Genomic DNA, 10,011 nt, shown 5'->3' with positions numbered 1-10,011 from the left:
ACTTAGAAGACACTAACTCTTTCATCCCATGATTATATTTTTTATAAGAGAAAAATGGAATTGCATTGGGCTCCAGGCAAGCCCTGTTGGCCATATGTGTTCTTTGGCAAGAATTTAGGAATAGAAGATGGAAAGGAACACAGAAGAGACGTGGGCCTTTTCCCATTGGCATTAAAGTGAATGTTTAGTTTAAAATGCCCCAAATAAAAATAAAACAAAGGAGTCTGCATGTGAACATTTTTCATGTAAATAATAGACAACATCCCATTATTGAGACTAGTCAGAGAGTGCCTTATTTAAAAGTGCATTTTTCATCTGACAGGTACCATTTGGAGAGCAAATGCATGTTTCTGGCAAAGCCCCATGCCTGGTGATGTTTTTCTTAGCACGGAGGTTTTAGAAGTGGGAGAGAGGTTATGCAGAGGAGGGAGTGTATTCAGAGATTAAACATGTCTGTGTTGCTCATATTTCAAGACCACAAAATTATCAGTAATAACCTCAGTTACTCTGATTCTTCCAATATAAGAATCCAGACAGCTCACAGCTACTGCTGGAGGCTGAGGATTAATAAGCATCCTCTGCACCTTGAGGTGTTCATGCTTTTACTTCCCTTTCTTTCCTAAAATCTTCCATCGAGTACATTACCCTCTGTTTGGACAGCACTGATAGGAAATAATGCATTTGCTTATAGGGTTTTGAATTTATAGCTTCTTTTCTAGGCTGAGTCCATGTCAAAATGGTCTGTGTATATATCAGTCTATTTGGGGGTGGAAAGGTGAAAATTATGTAAGCTAAACAACTTGTGGAGTGCATTTTTAAAGTTACAGGTTATAAATTCCCACGGACCAATGTAGCCTTAGCCTTGGTCCTCTTAAAGGACGTCTCAGTATGCAAGGACACAAGTGCAAGTAATTTAGTTAGAAGGTGATGTCAGCAAGCCCACAGAGAAGTGAGGAAGTGAGACAGGCAGAGGCAAGCATGGGTTTTGCCAGAAACATCATCAAACAAATTAAGCTCAATCCCACTGGGGAACTGTAAGAACCCAGAGAGAGAACATATCCCAGAGTTATCCCAAAGGATCAAGGAAGCTGGGGTATTTGTCTGTGAACTCCTGCCAGTCATTGGTTGAGGGCTGCCTCAAAGGGATATTAACTACCCTTTGTACTAATGTTGTACTAAGGCAGAAGCAATAGAGTAAGCCCTCAGAAGTAGGAATTCAGGTAGGGGAGCATTATAGTGGTAATATCTGAAGGGATATGGGCAGGGCCCCACCTACACTTGCTACAAATAGAAATGTTAAGGAGACTACCTATAACAAATAGATATATGTAGGTGAAAGTATTAGGATTCTCCACTCAAAATTAAATAATAAAGGAACAATAGTCATTCAAAACTGAAATATCTAAAGATTGGGGTGGCTTTAGGTAACGCTTGGTCCAGGCTCTTCAATGCTTTGACCAGTGGTCTCTTTTCTGTATTTCTTTGCCCCACTTTTTATGTGTTGACTCCCTCAGTAGTTTCTATCTTCATGGTTGCAAAATAGCTAACAGTGAGTAGCTCCTTGTGACTACATTTTCTAGGTTCAACATTCAGCCAAGAAAAGAAAGTCTGTTCTCCAAATAGGTTAAACAAGTCCTGGAATTAAGTATTTTGGACTATGATCGATTGCCACCTTTAAACCAATCACTATATCCAGGGGCTTTAAGTCTATCAAGAGTCACTTCTGAGTTTTTGGAGGGTGGGAGAATGGTGACTCTAACTCAAAACACATGGCTGAGAAATTTAGTCTGTTGGGTCAGGGATAGGAAGTAGTTAATACTGGGGCCCTTAAATCTAATAGTAGAGGTGTTTGATAACCTTAAACAAAGGAGCTAAATCAATAATATTGTATTTCAGCTCTCGGATGTTAGAATCCAGCCAAATGTCCAGGGAAGTGAGAAAAGGATGAACTGTGTGGTAAGGGAGAGGGGGGAGGCAGGAAGAAAAAGTAATGACAAAAAGCTTAGGTACCAACAGCCACACCAGGGAGCTGAATTCAGACTGTATCTTTGACAACACTAATGCTGGGTAATATTTATTTAGCTGAGTCTAATAAGCAGAGTAAAGAGTCTCATCTCTCAAATTGGCACAGCAAGGGGCCACAGCAGCCAGGGTGCTGATAATTAACAGTGAAATGCCTGGCATGGTGTCTCCCTGGAACATCCCAAGGGATGTCTGGGACTGCTGGGCAAATTCATTTTCCTCTTGTCAGCTGGGCTCTGGATGGAGGTTGCTGCAGAAAATGACAGGAGCAGCCAGCCAACCGCAGAACAAAATGGCTGCTCTGAGCAGGCAGGCTTGGCTGAGGAGGGCAAACCACCTCTTACTTGTGAAAGATCACATACACATTTTGCATTTTCAATATCCATAAATGTAGATCAATACAGGCAAAGGGGACTTATATCATTCTCAGTTCACAAGTGCAGCATTTGAAACAGTAGTTGCAGAATGAAAGAACGTTAAAACTCAACAAACCCTGGAGACTATGTGGTTCAACCATATGATATCAAGTACAGATGTGTGGCTTGCCTAACTCACGGTGAGTTCACTGTAGAGTTGAGGCAAGAACTGAACACTCCTGTGCACCAGATCAATGTATGAGATCTAACCTGGACATAGATCTTGTTCCCCTTTTTAGCTGAGTCACTTGGTGGAATTCATACAGCAGGTCAGTAGAAGATGAAAAACTCTGATCTTATTCACCACTGTCTATGAATAATTCTGGAAGCACTCTATAATTAGCTAATAATAGTGATGATGGGGATGGTAGATAATAATTATTTAGCTTTAAAAATATACCAGGCACTGTGCTAAGTAATGTGCGTGTATTATTATTTTGAATTTTAATCCTCATAAACTCTTTGATGTGAGTACTATTCTGATTGTATGATGGAGGAAGTTGAGGTTTACAGGTTTTATGAACTTGCCCAAGACACAATTAGTAAATGGTGGAGCCAGTATCTGATCTCACACAGTCTCATTCAGGAGCCAAGCCTATGCCTGTAACCACTACTAACTTTAACTTTTCCTTCTCAACCCTGCCAGTGTCTAGATGTCTTCCACTTGATTTTGCTTCTGCATGAAGAAATTCTACCTCCTGAGTGATCCGATATCCTTTCTTTTATCTCTAACTAAAAAAGTCATAAGTTTATTGTACTTTGTGGAAGTGCTGTTAACGATTTTAGAGATTCGGTATTTTTTAGAGGATCACAAAACACTGCATTTACATATATAAAGACAGTTTTCCAAAATGTCAGTTCAAAATAAAGATTTATCAGGATTTGAAAATGAAATAATTTTCTCTTTTTGCTGACTATGAGCTGTCAAGAATGCAAGTTGTATTCCAGAATTAGAACATTGGGGGGGCATCTGACCCCACCCAAGGGATCCCTGCCAATCTTATTTCCCCACCTCTGATCTGCATGACTTCCAATTCTCCTTCCTCCAGTTTCTCCAGATGGCAGACATCTTTCAGCCTCCTGGCTCCTGCAACTTCTTACTGAACTGAAGCCAATTCCTGAAATCGAACTTCCTCTTCTTCAAAGGGATGAGTGTAGCTTCTACAAGGATGAGGCCATCTGACTCCACTGCCTGTTGTCTTCTCTTGTTATTGTCCTTATTTGACCTCATTTTTTCCCAGTTTGTCCCCACCGAGAGCTGATAATTGGCTTGACTTGCATCACCTTGCCCTGTTGGTCACCTTCTCATCTTAATTCTTCTTTCCTCAACTTAATCATTAATATCCCACTCTTCTCTACTCTTGGGCATTATTATGACTTAGGACAGGTGAACTAACTCTGATATTTTAAAATCCAAGCAGTTTTTCCAATTACATCAGCATAGTGTGGGCTCAGGGATGACCAAAAAGTTGATTGTTCATCTACAGGAGTATTGGGTGAAATTGCTTAGCATGGAGAAGGAACATACCACAAAAGAATGGATGACTGAGGTGGAGGCAAGGATCACATAGAACATAGCTGAGTCTAGTTTGTCCTTTTCTTTTTATATCTTTTTCTAGCCTATCTTAGCTTTGTAAGACCTACATTTGCCTCTCTTTTCTATCTTTAAGCAATCACTGCCATATTATATAATCTAAGCTTTTTTTTACATTATTAATAAACAATTGCCATGCTCCTGTCTTCTAGAAATTTTTAACCTACCTGAATATTTATGAGATGCATAATTGAGCACTTTCCAAAAGTATGAAGAATCAATTAATAGAGGCTTTTACTGCTCATTGAGTTCACTTTAAAAAAAAAAAACACAAATATTTCTTCTGCTTAATCTTCTTTTTATATCCTCCATGTGAGTTCTTCTTACTTTACATCAGTGTTTATATTTTACTTTTTTATCTTACTTTTTATTTCTTTTATATTGAGTCTTTATGAAATCTATGAGTTATCTCTCCCCAGTAAAATGTCCAAATGTCATACACACATACCCCCACACACATTGGTCAAATCTCAGTGTTTACTGATGTTCACACCCACAGAAATCCATTCCTCACACTGCCATCAGACTAATGACATCATTTTACTTTCCTAGTTTCTGTCGCCTATAGAATACAAAATAAAGTTCAAAGTCTTTTATGACTACTGCTCAAATTACTTTTTTTTCATTCATCTCCTATTCTAACAATGTTTTCTGTATTCTTATTTCTTTGTGCCTTTGCTCAGGCCCTTCTCTTGACCTGGAATAATTTTACTTCATTCTTTACCTTAAAGAATCATATATCTTTCCCAATCTCACTAATGCCACTTTCTGTGAATCCTTCTATCACCCCATCTGACATAAATGACACAAATACAATAGGATTCATCTCTTCTTTCTTTTCCTTACAACTCCCTGAGGCTTTTCTCTTTGATAGTATTTAGGAGCATGTAAATCTTAAGATTAAATAAAACATTAAAAATAATTTTGCGAAGATTTTTGTTTGCCTCATATTATTCATTTATTTATAAATAATAATAGTTGTCTCAATAACAATATAAGTGATGATTTATGCTTGATGTCATAATGAATTTATAGTAATTTTCAAGCTAGGGACAATAACTTATAGGGAATTGAATGAAATGAATTCACTAATATGCTAACAAATCAAAAGTAAGAATGAACAAATTGTTACTATGCACAATAAATTCATAAGTATTTGTGAAGTTCTAGGAGTTGTAATAAAATATGTATATGTTTTATTCACAAAAAGAGTAATAAATAGTAGTAGAAATTTAAATTTAATGTGCTCAAGTTAGATGCTAGGCATTGATCCAGCCATTGGGGCATAGTAGTGAGTGATGCAGATAGAGCCTCTGCTCTCATGGAATGGTATTTTTTTTTAAGAGTTTAAAATGAAAAAGAGTTTACCAGTGAAGCTGAGAGACAGAGAGAAGGCTACTCCACAGGCATTCAATAAGAGGGAAGAATATTCAAGATTTTTCCAGGGAAGAGGTGTAGACTTCTCACAAGAGCATCATGGGTCATGTGTCCTTATATGGGCTTTTCGTTTCTGATCATGGCTGCTTGGGATGTATCATTTAGTATGCTAATATATTATAATGAGGCTAGGGGTTACAGCAAGGTGAAATTAGTTGCTGTGCCAAATCAAGCTGGTCTTCCGCTGGTTCTAAGCCATAAATCCACTCGGGGTTGGTCTTACACTCTGAAACTTTCTTTATATTGGAAGTAGGAAGCCTAGAAATAAGTTTTAGAAAACAGACATTTACAAATATTGAGTATTTGGAAGAACATTACTTTGAGAAATGAGGTTGTGAATGATTGGGGGAGAGGGAAAAAAGAACATTATTAATTTTTTAATTGGGAGGTCATGAAAGCATCTCTGAGATTTGAATTGAAACTTGAAAGGTAAGAAAGTGCTGGCCAGGTAAAGATGAAGGGAAGAAAAAGTCAAGTAGAGGGTACAGCAAGTGCAAAGGCCTTGAGGTGGGAGCTCACTAAAGCAAAGATAGGCCAGTGGAGGCTGGGAGAGATATGTTCCTAGATGAGGTCAGAGAGTAGTAATGAATTCAGAATTTATTTTCAGTGACATAGAGATTTCTAGCTCTACAAACTCCTTGAGAGCAAACATACATACCTATTGTGTCCCAGCATGGTGCTTGGCAAAATAATAAATGCTGTATTACAACCAAGTTATTTTGAGCATATTAAGATGCTTCTTATTGTAAACTAGAAGAAAGTTGTTTCCTAGTCTATGCAATGGATGTCCATGGTCACATTTGGCTAAGAGGAAATGTAGCCATTAAGTAACAACCCTTGAATTTCAATTTCCTCCAAGGACCATTGTAGGAGTTTTATGAGCTCATAACAGTCCTACTTGTCCTGCAAGTTTCCATTCATTTCACTTTCTTCAATTCTATCTTATCGCTGAAATGGTTTGAAGCCTCAGGAGTTTTACAAGCTTCAATCTGCTCTTGGCTTTTTGCCTCCTGACATTCAATTTTCACACCTACTTTTATGAATTCAAGAATGGTACAGACTGGTTTCCTCTGATAGCATTTTTTTCTTTCAACACATTTTCAATCATTACTTATTTAGAAGATTGTATAAAACATATATGTTCAGCTTAAAGAATAATTACAAAGCAAATACTTGTGTAACTTCTACTGAGGTTAAGAAATAGAATGGTACATTTTAGAAAGTGGGATTTTAGAACTGAAAGCAACCTCTAGATCTAAAATCACCTGGTTTGCACCACTTTTACAGATGAAAATTCTAAGGCTTAGAATTGGCAAAAGTGGTTTTATACAGGCCATACAACAGTTACTGACAGACAATCATGAAATCTAAACTAGCAGGCCCCATAGAGATTAAGGTCTCAGTTTCTCAGATCAGGTTGTCTGGGCTCGAGGTAAACATTTTCAGTCAGTTGAGGGACGAGGAGCTAATTTTCTCAAAAAGGGACAATTGTTTCCCTTTCCAGAAGCTCTCATGAAAGCAACACTGATGGTCTACTCTCAAGGTGTTTGCTAATTTCATATGTGGTTGGATTTTTAGCATGGAGTTTTCTTTATTTTCCTTTTTTCTTTTATCACCAAACTGGCTCATGTTCAGAGTTAATATTTTCTAAGTATCATAAGATTTTTGATAAGTAGTGAAATCAGAAGTGATTTGGAGCTTTATTTCAGTGGCCTTTATTCCAAAGACAGTTTTATTTGGAAGGGTGGGATGTTGTAATCATATCTGATCATTTCCCTAGGAGGGTTGAGATCTGGACCTGGGTGATTCTGTGTTATTAGCATTGTTTCTCTCTCTCTCTCTCTCTCTCTCTCACACACACACACACACACACACTCACTCATGTCAATGATCTAATTAACACTAGTACCTTGGAAATACCAAAAGATGAGGACAAAAGTCATATAAACTTCTGTATTCCTCCATGTAACATTTTGCTTACCATAAGAAACTTTCTTGACACTCATAGGCAAGAGAGGATGGGCAACAGTTTTGGATTCCTAAGAATTAACTCAAAGGTAGAGAACTCAAATGTCTTCTATTCCAGGTAGAAAATATAAGTTTAGTGCACAGAGTTATTAGGGCCCAATATTGGTGATTATTTGCCCAGTCATGATACTGTGATATCATACAAAATACATATTTTTGTCTTTATCTCAGGTTCCTGACACAGAATTCCTTAAACCCTTGGCATTTCTGAGTAATGGTGTTAAGAAAATCTTTTTTCATTATTCATAAGTCCCTTTAATTATACCTGTGTTTATGCTAATGAGGTGACTCTTGGAGGATGGTGACTAGCTGCCAAAGAAACTAACCATGTGATTACAGGGTTGGAACTTTCAGATCCTCCCCACCTCAAACTCCTGCCAGGGGAGAGGAGGTTGGAGGTTGGATTAATTGTTAATGGCCATTTATTTAACCAGTTGTGCCCACATAATGAAGTACCTATAAACATTTTATTTATTTATTTTTAAGCTTTTATTTATTTATTTTTAGAGTGAGGAAAGAGGAGGGAGAAAGAGAGGGAGAAAAAATTGATATGAGACAGCAGTATTAATCGGTTGTCTCTTGTACGCCCCTTAATCAGTCACTGAACCCGAAACCCAGGCATGTGTTCTGGCTAAGAATTGCAACTGAGCCACACTGGTCTGGACAAAGTATCCATAACCATTTTAACTGAAGGGTCTGGAGAGCTTTCTGGTTGTTAAACACATTGAAGTTCTGGGGGATTGCATGCACAGAGAGGTCATGGAAGTACCAAGACCTCCCACCCTGTCCCATCACACCTTGCCCTATGCATTCTTAATGTTTGGTTCTTCCTTCTTTGTATCCTTCATTATAAATGAGTAATACTAAGTAAGGCATTTTCCTGAATTCTGTGAGCCATCCTACCAAATTATCAAAACTGAGAAGGGGTCATGGGAATCTCTGACTTAGAGCCAATTTGTCAGAAGTACATTGAAAGCCTGAGACTTTGATTGGCATATGAAGTGGAAAGCAGTCCTGTGGGGCTAAGCCCTTAGCCTGTGAGATTTGCACTAAATCCACATATTTGGTGTTATAATTGAGTTAAATTGTGGGGCACTCAGTCAATGTCCACTGAAAATTGGAGAATTGCTTGGTGTGGGAAAAAACCATATATTTAATGTCAGAAGTGAGTAGTAGAAGGAAACAGTTTTTAAAATTTTTTCTTTATGAGCCCAAAGACATCGAAGCATTTTAAAAATCATCCCATCAAAGGTAGATGGCGGCAAGATAGGTGGGAGTGGAGTTCACCCATGTGCACTTTCCCCTGCACATGTGTAAAACACCCAGCCAATCTTCTGAGGAACAGAGTGAACAGCCAGCAGTACCCCAGCATATATGAAGATTGGAGACCAAAAATTGTAGAGGACCTTGAAAAACTAGGTGGAAGCTCTGAACACCAGGATACCTGTTGGAAGAGGAAACCCAACAACAAAGGAACCACCTACAGATAACAACAGAAGAAGGTGAAGGAGGGAGTGGAAGCCACATAAATTCAACCCAAGACCTATCTGGAAATACAACTAAATAGTGGAGAAATTACTCAGAACAAACAACTGAACAAGAGCAAGAGAGAATCTTCAAAACCTTGTACACACAGAAGAACCAGCTTCAACACAACCTGCCCACACCTGCACAACAGAAAACAAGACATGGTGGACGGAGTGACCTCAGTTAACCAGTTGGAAGGAAGGACCCACCAAAGAAAGACCCAACAACAATCAGCACCCAAAGACATACAGAGAGCCAACATAAACGACAGCCCAAGACCAGTGAGCTTGGGAGATCAAGGAGACTGCACCACTGAAACTCACAGGTATTCTACCACAGAAGTTCATAGACACAACCCAGGGAGTCAGAATCAATTTAAGAAGCAGAGGCTAACAAGAAGAGTCTTACAAATAATGGGACGACAAAGAAATAATCCCCAAATGAAAGGAAAGGAGGAAGCCACAGAAAGAATGCTAAATGAAAAAGAGACAAGTGAATGATCAGATATTGAGTACAAAGCAATGGTTATAAGGAAGCTCAATGAGCTCCCAGAGAATTACCAAAAACTACAGGGAAACTACAATGAACACACTGCAAACTATATTAACATGAAAAAGGAATAGAAACTATCAACAAGGGCCAAAAGGAAATGTAGAATACAATTTCTGAACTGAAGAACACAGTAGAAGGAATCAAAAGCAGGCTCGATGAAGCAGAGGATCGGATCACCGAGCTAGAGGACAAGGTAGAAAAAAACATCCAGAATGAGCAAGAAAAGGAAAAGAGGCTCAGAAAGAATGAAGAGGGGTTAAGGGAAATGCAGGACAACATGAAACATAATAATATCCGTATAATAGGGATACCAGGAGAAGAAGAAGAGCAAGGGATAGAAAACCTGTTTGAAAAGGTAATGATGGAAAACTTCCCTAATTTGATGAAAGAAAAAGTCACACAAATCCAGGAAACACAGAGAGTCCCAATCAAGAG

The sequence above is a fragment of the Desmodus rotundus genome, chromosome 6 (genome assembly GCF_022682495.2).
Source record: "Desmodus rotundus isolate HL8 chromosome 6, HLdesRot8A.1, whole genome shotgun sequence".
Classification (NCBI taxonomy): Eukaryota; Metazoa; Chordata; class Mammalia; order Chiroptera; family Phyllostomidae; genus Desmodus; species Desmodus rotundus.
The sequence above is the reverse complement of the archived record's forward strand: the minus strand, read 5'-3'. Positions refer to the sequence as shown.